Here is a 10602-nt window from a genome sequence, read left to right as displayed (position 1 = left end):
TCCACCCCTCTCCGCTCTCTAATTGGAGCCCAAGATCTGGTACCCTTGCTGAGGGATAGAATCCATGGAACGATTTGTGCAAAGCGGCATGGGATTTCCCAGGCTAACCTAAAGTAGCAATATATGCAAAAGAATTGTATTCATACCCTACTGTACACTTTTCTCTTACACCTTATTGCAGTTTTTATTATTATTTAGTGTTTAGTAGGCCTATTGTTTTATGTTGCTTTATGTTGTTTTATGTTGTTTTTAAGAACCTGGAGGATCTGGTCAGGATTCACAAATTGAATTGTACCTGTAGACATTAATTCATTCATCCATTCATCCATTCATCCATTCATCCATTCATCCATTCATCCATTCATCCATTCATCCATTCATCCATTCATTCATTCATTCATTCATTCATTCATGCAAGGTCGGGGACTGACACCTCTGCTCCACAAGCACAGGCAAGGCCTGAGACGCTAACACTCACCAAGAGTCATCGCCCTCACAGACATTCCATTTCATTTCATTTCATTTCACTAACCTTCAAGTCCCTCCATGGTCTGGCACCCCATTACCTCACAGACCTCCTTCACCCCTATGACCCCTCAAGATCCTTGCGGTCCTCTTCCAAGGGCCAGCTGATCGTCCCTCGTACCAGGCTCAAGGCCAGCAGTGACAGAGCCTTCCATGTTGCTGCTCCCATTCTTTGGAACAATCTGCCCGACCACATCCAGAATGCCCCTTCACTGGCCATGTTTAAGCAACACCTTAAGACACATCTCTTCCTGGAGGCTTATGGCTGCTAGTTCCACAAGCACTTTCACTTACATGCATTCACACACACGCTCACACAACACAACACAACACTCTGTGAAGCGTCCTTGGGTGTTTTGAAAGGCGCTATATAAAACAAAAGTATTATTATTTGTATTACTTCTGACGATAGAGAACAGAGAGACATAGTCTATTGCGTATGAAAAATATTGCATAGTGTCCAGTTAGTTGGTATTTCAAAACATTAAAGTGTCTACCCAGTTTCTATAGTGGTTTAGCTTTTCTCAAAATGAAATGAAGAGACGTGTGCTCTAAAGCATTCATGAATGAAACTGATGGGGTTGAAGAATTGTACTCCAATTGTACTCTCCGATGTAAGACCAAGGTTAAATGATTCTGTGACTCCTTTCCAGAACACGTCCTTTTAGATCTAGGCCAGTTTTGGGCCTGGATTGTCATAGGGGTCGGTTGGCCCGGCCCCAGAGAGATAGGGGAGTTGCCCAGAATTGGCTCCCATTACATTGCAGGGATTGGGTAGGGGGGCCTTTTTGATGACTTTGTCCTTGGCCCAGCAAAGGCTGTCAGCGGCCCTGGTCAAAGCAGCAGCACAGTGGCTGTGGCACCTTTTCTAAGGTGAGTCAATCAATTCGCAGTGATGAGATGGGAAGGCTTTAAAATAGCTGACATAAGGGGTTCAGGTCATTCTATCGTTAACTGTATAATTGATGACCCGGGTCTGTCTTTATGTATCAGCCGTTTCCCACTTTTGAATAGACAAAACACATACATTTTTTTAAAATGAAATGTATTGTGTTTTACTTCACACACACAAATTTGAAGTTTGTCTTTATCACTCTTGTGACAAAATATTGGTACAGGCATAACCACACACACACACACGCACACACACACACACACACACACACACACACACACACACACACACACACACACACACACACACACACACACACACACACACACACACACACACACACACACACACACACACACAGAGAGAGAGAGAGAGAGAGAGAGAGAGAGAGAGAGAGAGAGAGAGAGAGAGACAGAGACAGAGACAGAGAGATAAACCACAACACATTTCCAAAGGATTTCAAGTGTTCCCTGCTCCCTGCTGAGATTGCAGGTTGAGTTTTTTGCCCTACACTTTTTGTGTGGTTATGTAACCGAATACCGAATACAGAGTTTTGCCCTGTACCTTGGTGCACTAACCTTCCTATTGTGTGTGTGTTTTTATGCAGTGTGTGTGTGTGTGTGTGTGTGTGTGTGTGTGTGTGTGTGTGTGTGTGTGTGTGTGTGTGTGTGTGTGTGTGTGTGTGTGTGTGTGTGTGTGTGTGTGTGTGTGTGTGTGTGTGTGTGTGTGTGTGTGGTGCACAACCTTCCTATTGTGACTGTATTGTAACGGAATCCACCACACACTTGAGGCCCTTGGCTTGGCCTGCACAGCAGTTGCCTTTGTCTGCTACTGGGGTTCCCTTTCATTTATTACATGTGCAAATGGTGACCTCTAGTGGTTGTTATGATGTATTGTCACTTTCATCCAGTAGGATCACGTGGACATGTGGTTATTTATTTGTTTTCTTTGTGATGTTTTATCCACATCTTAAAGTCTTCTTCTTTTCTGACATTTTCATTATTATGTCTAATTCAGACAGTAAGACGGACCCACCAATGGCAGTAAATACAGCTATTCTATTTACCCACTTTCACTGTATAACATTTGCCTGGTTAACACCAGACCTAATCACAAGTGAGATTAGGTCTGGGGAGTTGCCTATTGTAAATTCCATAGGGGCCGGAATACTTGGCTATTATGACACACTGCCCTGCTCTCTGATTGGGCAGAGAAACTGTAAAGGTTGGAATGCTTGGCCATTATGACACAGGGCCCATGATCTTGGACATTATGAGTCATCCTCGCCAGACTGTCTTTCAGATCGAAATGATTGTGTAGAACTAAAGGCAATATGGGAGTTCCCAGGCTAGTAAAACATTGCCAGCCAGTTAAACGTAAAAAAGTAAGTTGGCTTGCTGCCTTAAGTTTGTAAGTTAACTCAACTGGAGACTTTACTCAACTCGAGGCATTCTCAAATTGAGTTAACCTACAAACTTACGACCGTCAATGTTTTACAGTGTTTTACTTCTCCCCTGCCATGCGTTTTGCCATGCAACTTCCATGAGACTTCCAATGTGTTAACATGTGGGGGACTGAATGGAGAACTTGTAAGGACCTTACGTGGTGCAAAGCAAGAAACACAGAACCAAATCAGTGGTCCCTGAAAGGCCAGTGGTTCCTAATGGGGTTCGGGCTGGCCCTAGCGGGGGTGCCAAGGGGGTCTTCAGGTTTTTGACAGCATTGAGGTTGAGTTTGGGGCAGCCGTGGCCTAGTGGTTAGAGAGTTGGTCCTTCAGTCTAGGGGTTGCAGGTTCGACTCCTCCCCTGACCTCTACCTATATCTCTATCCATGGCTGAAGTGCCCTTGAGCAAGGCACCTAACCCCACATTGCTCCAGGGACTGTAACCAATACCCTGAAAAATAACAACTGTAAGTCGCTTTGAATAGAATGAAAGCGTCAGTAATGTAATGTAATGAACAGAATATCCACAACATGCCCATCAGAATAACCACGGCAAGTCAAGGCAAGTTTATTACACATATGCAGTGTGCTTCACATAAAGTGAAAGTAAAAAGAAACAAGGTAAATGAGAAAACATCAAGTAATTAGAGTCATAGAAAATGTAAACATTAAGATAATACATTGAATAATTAGAATCAAAGAAAAGGAAAATTATCAAAATCAAAAGTTGATCAATATACCAAATCAAAATAAAAGCGAAAACAAAATTTTGTCCCCATGTAATGTGTAATGTTGTGCAGCTATTGATTAATATCTCAAGCAAGAGTCCTTGTTAACTATGTATTTGAGTTGTACTGTTTATTGCTTCAGAGGTGGGCCCCAAATTGGAAAAGGTTGGGAACCCCTGCAAAAGAGGTATTCATGCCACACTATGGGCATTTCTCAAAGTGAAGTGTCCTAGATTTGTTAGGACAAGTAACGCCCATTTGCGCCCGGTGTATCCAATTATTAATTATCCTTAGAATTAGTTATTGTATACTCTTTGGTGACATCCATGAAAAATTGGCATTACTCATCCTAGCAAGGCTGTGTCACTTCACTTTGAGAAACACAAGGTGGCTCTGTGTTATATGTGGCAATTGTGACCTCTAGTGGCCACTATTATTCATTGTTGTTTGTTTTTTTTAACCCTCTACTGCATAGGGTTGCCATATGGCAACCGTTAACTTTTTCCAGTTTTTCTAGTAGATGGTACACTATAACCTATATATTTAGACTTATTTGTGATAAGACAGCCTTTTAATTTGAAACCAAAAAAAAAATTCAGGTCACATGATTAAGAAATAAACACAGGAAGCCCTTTTTCATCAGCTACTTTGGTGTGTGGAGGTCATCACTCAAAGCCTCCATAAACCAAGGTATTACCAACATTTCAGCCCAAAATATTGTTATAAAAAATAAAAACACTATCTGTAATATGTAAGCTGATATTTTTCATAATTAAAACAACTTTAGATGCAAAGGTTTTTTTGTAAAATGGTAAAATGTTATGGTTGCCATATGGCAACTTCATGCAGTTATGGAACAACATTTTGGCCATTCACCCCAATCAACCCCATTGGAATGATTTAGAATTAGAGTAGTATGAGGCTATTTTTACAGATATTTCTTATAATTCTTGTGCCAAATGAATAATTTGTACTTATATTTGTAATTTTAGACATGTTCAATGTAAAAATGCATTGTACATGTTTGCAAATAGGTGTAAACAACCTTTTCGGAGGCTTTTTTGTAAATGTGTGTACATGTCTATGGGCCGAATTGTTGACCATATTTTGCTATCTTATCAAATATAATTTGACTAAACACTAAAAATATATATTTTAATTTATGCAATTTAATGAGTTTTAACATTTGGAAAGTAATATATTGGAAAAAATCTCTTTTTGAGAAAAAACCTGATTTTACACAAGATTCCACGACTGCATGAAGTTGCCATATGGCAACCATAAGCTAAAATCTTAATTAAAAATAATTTTATTAATTTTTTTTTGGAAATCTATTATTTAACTCATTTTAACACTAAAAAAGCACTGAAACATTTTTTACATTGTAAATATAATAATTCATGCAGTAGAGGGTTAATGATGCTTCTTCATCCCACTGGCATCCTATCCATAGCCCAATTACAATTGACCCGTTTAGAAGTCACGTCATCACTGAATGCGTGCGCATTGTTGATTCACACACACCAGAGAGGTTTTAAGAGTATTATGAGAGACTCCACTCTTCCAGGTGGTACTGCACTCTAGGGGCGCCAATGGAGGAGTGCAGACTACGTTCAGAATAAATAAGCTGCGCACTCTCGAAAGTGCCCCCTAGGTGTTCTGCAGGCATGGGTGAAATAGGGAGTGGGAAGGCAGTATGTGAAACTGGCTGTGAACACACATGAAGAGACAGTGCACACCCTAAAGAGAGAAGACCTGCCGTCCTGAAGCGTGTACGTTGCTAAAAAAATGGACATTCCGAAAAGTACACTTGTTATGCTATTTAGAGAGGAAAGAGGCTGTTCCAGAAGCATAGGAGATGTTTGTTGTCACAATACATTAAACATACTGACTGGACTGAGGACATCATCAGGAATGCCCGTGCCTGTGGCGCCCACTGCATATCTGAAGTCATCGTGACCATCCGTTTCCTTATTTCAGAAAAAAACACCTAGCTTGTTTCTGTACAAATGAACGGTGCATGGTCGATTCTGCTCCAACAATGCACACGCAGCCAAATTACGTCATATCTGTTTACAAACAGTGAAGGGGTCTATCCATACGGTGCTTGTGGAGGAGCCAGCATTAGCAGTCTTGGAAGGCGGATTAGCCCACAGCGTCCTCTGAAGCCACTGAATAATAGGCTAAGACAGGGCCACCGTCCAAAACACAGGATTAGAGGATGCAGAGTATCAATGACCGCACAGGTATCACAGTGAAAAAAAAACAATATGCTGTTTTAATTTAACACTTAGAGAGTCCATTTGACATCCCTTAGAGTGCATTTGATTCCAGAGTAGTCTCTAAAAGTGTTGAATTAATGCTGTACTTCTCATGGTGTATCAATGGCAGTGGTGGAGGCAGGGAAGCTGACAAGTGGGGACAATGGGGCCAGTTGTCTCGAACCCAGGGAGAGAGAGGGCCCAAAATTGGGTTTTCATTACATTGTATGCAGGGCCGCTGGTAAGATTTTGGAGACCCTAAGCATATAACTGGTCAGGAGGCCCCCTTCATAATTAAATAATAATAATGATAATGCGTTTTTTTCAGTCAATCTCAATTTAGGGGGCCCCAATTTTGGGGGCAAAGTGGTTGAGGCCCTAAGCGCTCTGCTTACGCTGCTCATGCCTAGCGACAGCCCTGATTGTATGTATTGGATGGGGGGCCCTTTCAGATGACATTGCCCTTGGGCCTGGCGGCCAAAGCTGACAGTGGCCCTGGTGGAGGTAGTACGGTAGAGTTCGGATCCGTCCTGTTGTGTGTTGTATCAAGTGTAAAGGGTCAAGTCATTGGCGTTTGTATCAGTCGCAACCCACAGCTCCTCATCTCTTAATCTCATCTCCATGTCCTTAATGGTCTTATGTCTGGAATCTGTGTGAAGTATGCTGACACACGCTCCGCTCCGCTCCACTCTGCTCCACTCCGTAACTGTAGTGTGTAAGCCAACTTTGCTGCGACGTACCTATGGGATCAAACGGATGTATGGATTTCATTCACATACTCACACACATGAACGCATGTATACATGCACCTTTGTTGCACAAACACACGCACACGCACATGTACATGTACACACACATGTGTCTCTCTCTCTCTCTCTCTCTCTCTCTCTCTCTCTCTCTCTCTCTCTCTCTCTCTCTCTCTCTCTCTCTCTCTCTCTCTCTCTCTCTCTCTCTCTCTCTCTCTCTCTCTCTCTCTCTCTCTCACACACACGCACACGCACATGTACATGTACACATACATGTGCACTCTCTCTCTCTCTCTCTCTCTCTTTCTCTCTCTCTCTCTCTCTCTCACTCACGCACACGCACATGTACATGTACACATGCATGTGCACTCTCTCTCTCTCTCTCTCTCTCTCTCTCTCTCTCTCTCTCTCTCTCACACACACACACACACACGCACACACACACATACAGGCACGCATGCATGGTTGCACACACACACACACGCACGCACACACACACACACACACACACACACACACACACACACACACACACACACACACACACACATGCTCTCTCTCTCTCTCTCTCTCTCTTTCTCTTTCTCTCTCTGACCATGCAGGCCTTTTCTCTGTGTGGATGGTGGATTACATTATGGCTGGTGCAGGATGTGTGCACGCCTTGCATACCTTTCCTGTTATAGCAGGGTCCATCTCGGAACACTACGCATGTGTACGCTTGGTCAAACAAAGAAGGTATCGCACATCAATTAAGTCTCTCTGAGGTGCTGACCACTTGTGTAATCAAATATCAAAGAAAATAAAGAAAATGCTGCACACTCTGCTCTATGCTTTATTTGTAGTGAAGTGAGGTTTCGGCCTAGCTAGCCTACGCTCTCCTAGTGACGCAACACCTTCTGCATTGCTACTAGTCAGGTCAAGAGCAATGCAATATCTTTCCGAGCTCCAGAGAAATCGGGAACTCCACCCACTTTGTCTGGAAGCAATCAACATTGAGCAGCTCCAACGGCCCTGGGTAGGCATGTTCAAGGCAGTGACATGGTTTAAGCAGAGAAGACTAAGAAAATGCTTGTTTTAAACTTTGGCGCAGCCCTTTCTGGCCTTGACCAGTAGCGAACCGAGGGATGCGGGTTAACCATGCCATTTGGAAACGTTATTCATTATCAAGTAGATTTGAAAGTCGATGAAAACCAGGCTAGTTTCGGCCCCCTGGCCTTCTTCAAACTTGAAGCGGATGAACACCTGCAGCTATGTTAACAATGCAATAAGAACATCCCTGTAAAATTTGACTAATCCAGGGGTTCCACTCGAATCACAAATTGTCACAAATGTTCGGGGCCCACCTCTGACCCAATTACAAATAAAACTAACATAAATCAGCAGCAACACACACCAAAATGTGATTATAATTATTAGAATATTATTTCAAGGCCCACTTGGTATACCTTCAGGGCCCACCAGTGGGCCCCAGCCCATAGGTTGAAAATCACTGGACTAATCCATCTAAAGACATTGTACTATGCAGGAATATAAAGGTCTACATAAAGGCTTCTTTTTTCCTGGACAATGGATTACATTTTTGTCCTGCACCTGCCATATACGTATGTGTATAGAGGCTGTGGCCTAGTGGGTTTAAGATCAGAGGGTTGCAGGTTTGAATCCCACCCTGAGCCAGGCCACACTGCTCCAAGGATTGCAATACCCTGTAAGCCTACTCTACACAAATGGCGGAGATATGCTTGCTGTCTACCTAATACTACACATCAAGTCAAGTCAAGTCAAGTCAGCTTTTATTGTCACTTTCTTCATATGCACAAGACATACAAGGAAAAATGAAATTACGTTTTCTCTCTATACCATGCCAGGAGAAGACATATACAAGACTGACATTTTACAGACTGACATAAAGTGCAAGACAGGACAGGTAACAGTGATGGACTGGTAACCATAAGTGGTCAATAATAAATACAGTACAAATGAACATGGAAACAGAGATAAGATAAATATAGAATGTAGACATTACAATAATAGAAATAATAACAGTGAAAGTAACAGTATAATAACAATACAAGTAGCAGATGGGGTAGCATTGTAGCAGCATGTTGTATTGTCTTTATATTCCAGGACTGAGGTAGTGCAGGTAAGGTGCAGTCCCTGGTACAGTGTGTGTGTGTGTGTGTGTGTGTGTGTGTGTGTGTGTGTGTGTGTGTGTGTGTGTGTGTGTGTGTGTGTGTGTGTGTGTGTGTGTGTGTGTGTGTGTGTGTTGGGGGGGGGGGGGGGGGAGTTGTGGGGTAGTGCAAGTCCAGTCCAATAGTGGAATACAAAAAAGTCAAACTGTGCCGTCCAACATGGTCCATTGTAGTCCAGTGGTAGCAGCATTTAGCAGCATAGTTGGAGGTGCAAGTCTCATAGTGGAAGCAGTTCTTGGAAGTGGAGATCAGAGAGTGTAGGTAACCATGTACATGTAACCACATGCAACCAAATGCACTACTTGCTTCTCAATGGCCAGAGCACTTTGCACGATACTGGAGGTACTGCAGATGTTTTTCCACCATTGTTTGACTCTACTGTGAATTCAACATGGAAGCACAAAGGGCTGAGATGCAAGTTCGGAAGATTGCCTTTTGTGGTTTTGTCAATATTGCACGGCAGGCACGCGTCTACGTACCTTGTGCCAGGTGATATCCCGTGCGAAAAAATCGGCACAAAATTTGCATGGCAACGTGTTTGCATGAATTGTGCCCGACCACGCAAATCCTGCAGCAAGCATGTTCCAGGCCCAAGTCACTTCGGATAAAAGCATCAGGTCATGATGTATTGTGTCATTATGATTGTATTGTATAGCCTTCTTCCTGTTACAACAACACCGCTACACAGCCTCGTCCCAATGTCGATTTCTGACACCATTTGACCAGGCAGCAATTATTGAGGTCAAATACATAGTCCTTCCCATTAGTTCTGTCATCAATCCATGTTGGTGAAACAGCCAGTTGATTAATTGAAAGTCAGGTTACTAGCTGTTGTTCCAACAACATGGATAGGCAACAAAACTTATGGGAAAGACTGTATGCCCTGGGTGTCCAAAAGTGACGCACAACTCACCAGCCCCCCTCAAAAGCAGTGTGCCTTTCAAAATCATTGGCAAGACCATACTACTGTAGTAACCACAAAAATAAAATTTGACCAAATCTCTAGGCCCTATAAAGGGGTTCATGACAATTAATTGTAGCCTACAGTAAAGTTTCATTGATCGAAATGAAGTCACACGGATAATAAATGTGGTCAATGGCTCACTGATGGTTCCCATGATGATCCTTGAGGAGTGTCAACGTGTGTCTGAAAAACTTTGAAAAACGTGTTCAATATAAATATGTTCAAATATGTTCTTAGATAAGGAAACTATTTAATTCCCCTACAGTTTGCCTGCAAGTGGCCACGCCACACCAGTCAAAAAAACAACCCTATCAGGTGCAAGTTTGGCATATTGGTGGTTTTAGAGGGCAGCGTATTAACGCCACAACCGTATTTACAACCGTAAATAAACACTCAGCATCGAGCATCCGCAAGGCCGATAGGGCACGCGTTCCTGACATTCACAGGCACAGACAGACATTCCTGAGGCTCCCATAAGCACGCTTCTCCGGCTCTCACAGTCTCGTGTCCTCACATAACCTCGCTTGTTTCCTAGCGCATCGGCTCTGTAGATAGGCGACTACTTTTTTTGGTGCAGCGTGTCAAGTTCAGTGACGTCATTTACCAATGCAGGTCCCTCCATCTAATAATTTAGAGGCGTATTAAGACTGCGGTGTGTGGAGAGATTACTTCTATTCGCTCTATTTCCGTCCTCTAAAGCTCATTATCCACTTGATGTGAAGCGTTAGATCGCCACTGACAGTCTGATTGGGGAGGGAGATAGACTGTAGAGCTCTAGTCCCACACAGACGCTGGGTGCAGCCTGCACAGCGTTTCGCGTTTCTCCGCTGGTGTGCTCACGTTACCAGGT

This window comes from Engraulis encrasicolus, chromosome 1 (assembly GCF_034702125.1).
Source record: "Engraulis encrasicolus isolate BLACKSEA-1 chromosome 1, IST_EnEncr_1.0, whole genome shotgun sequence".
Lineage (NCBI taxonomy): Eukaryota > Metazoa > Chordata > Actinopteri > Clupeiformes > Engraulidae > Engraulis > Engraulis encrasicolus.
The sequence above is the reverse complement of the archived record's forward strand: the minus strand, read 5'-3'. Positions refer to the sequence as shown.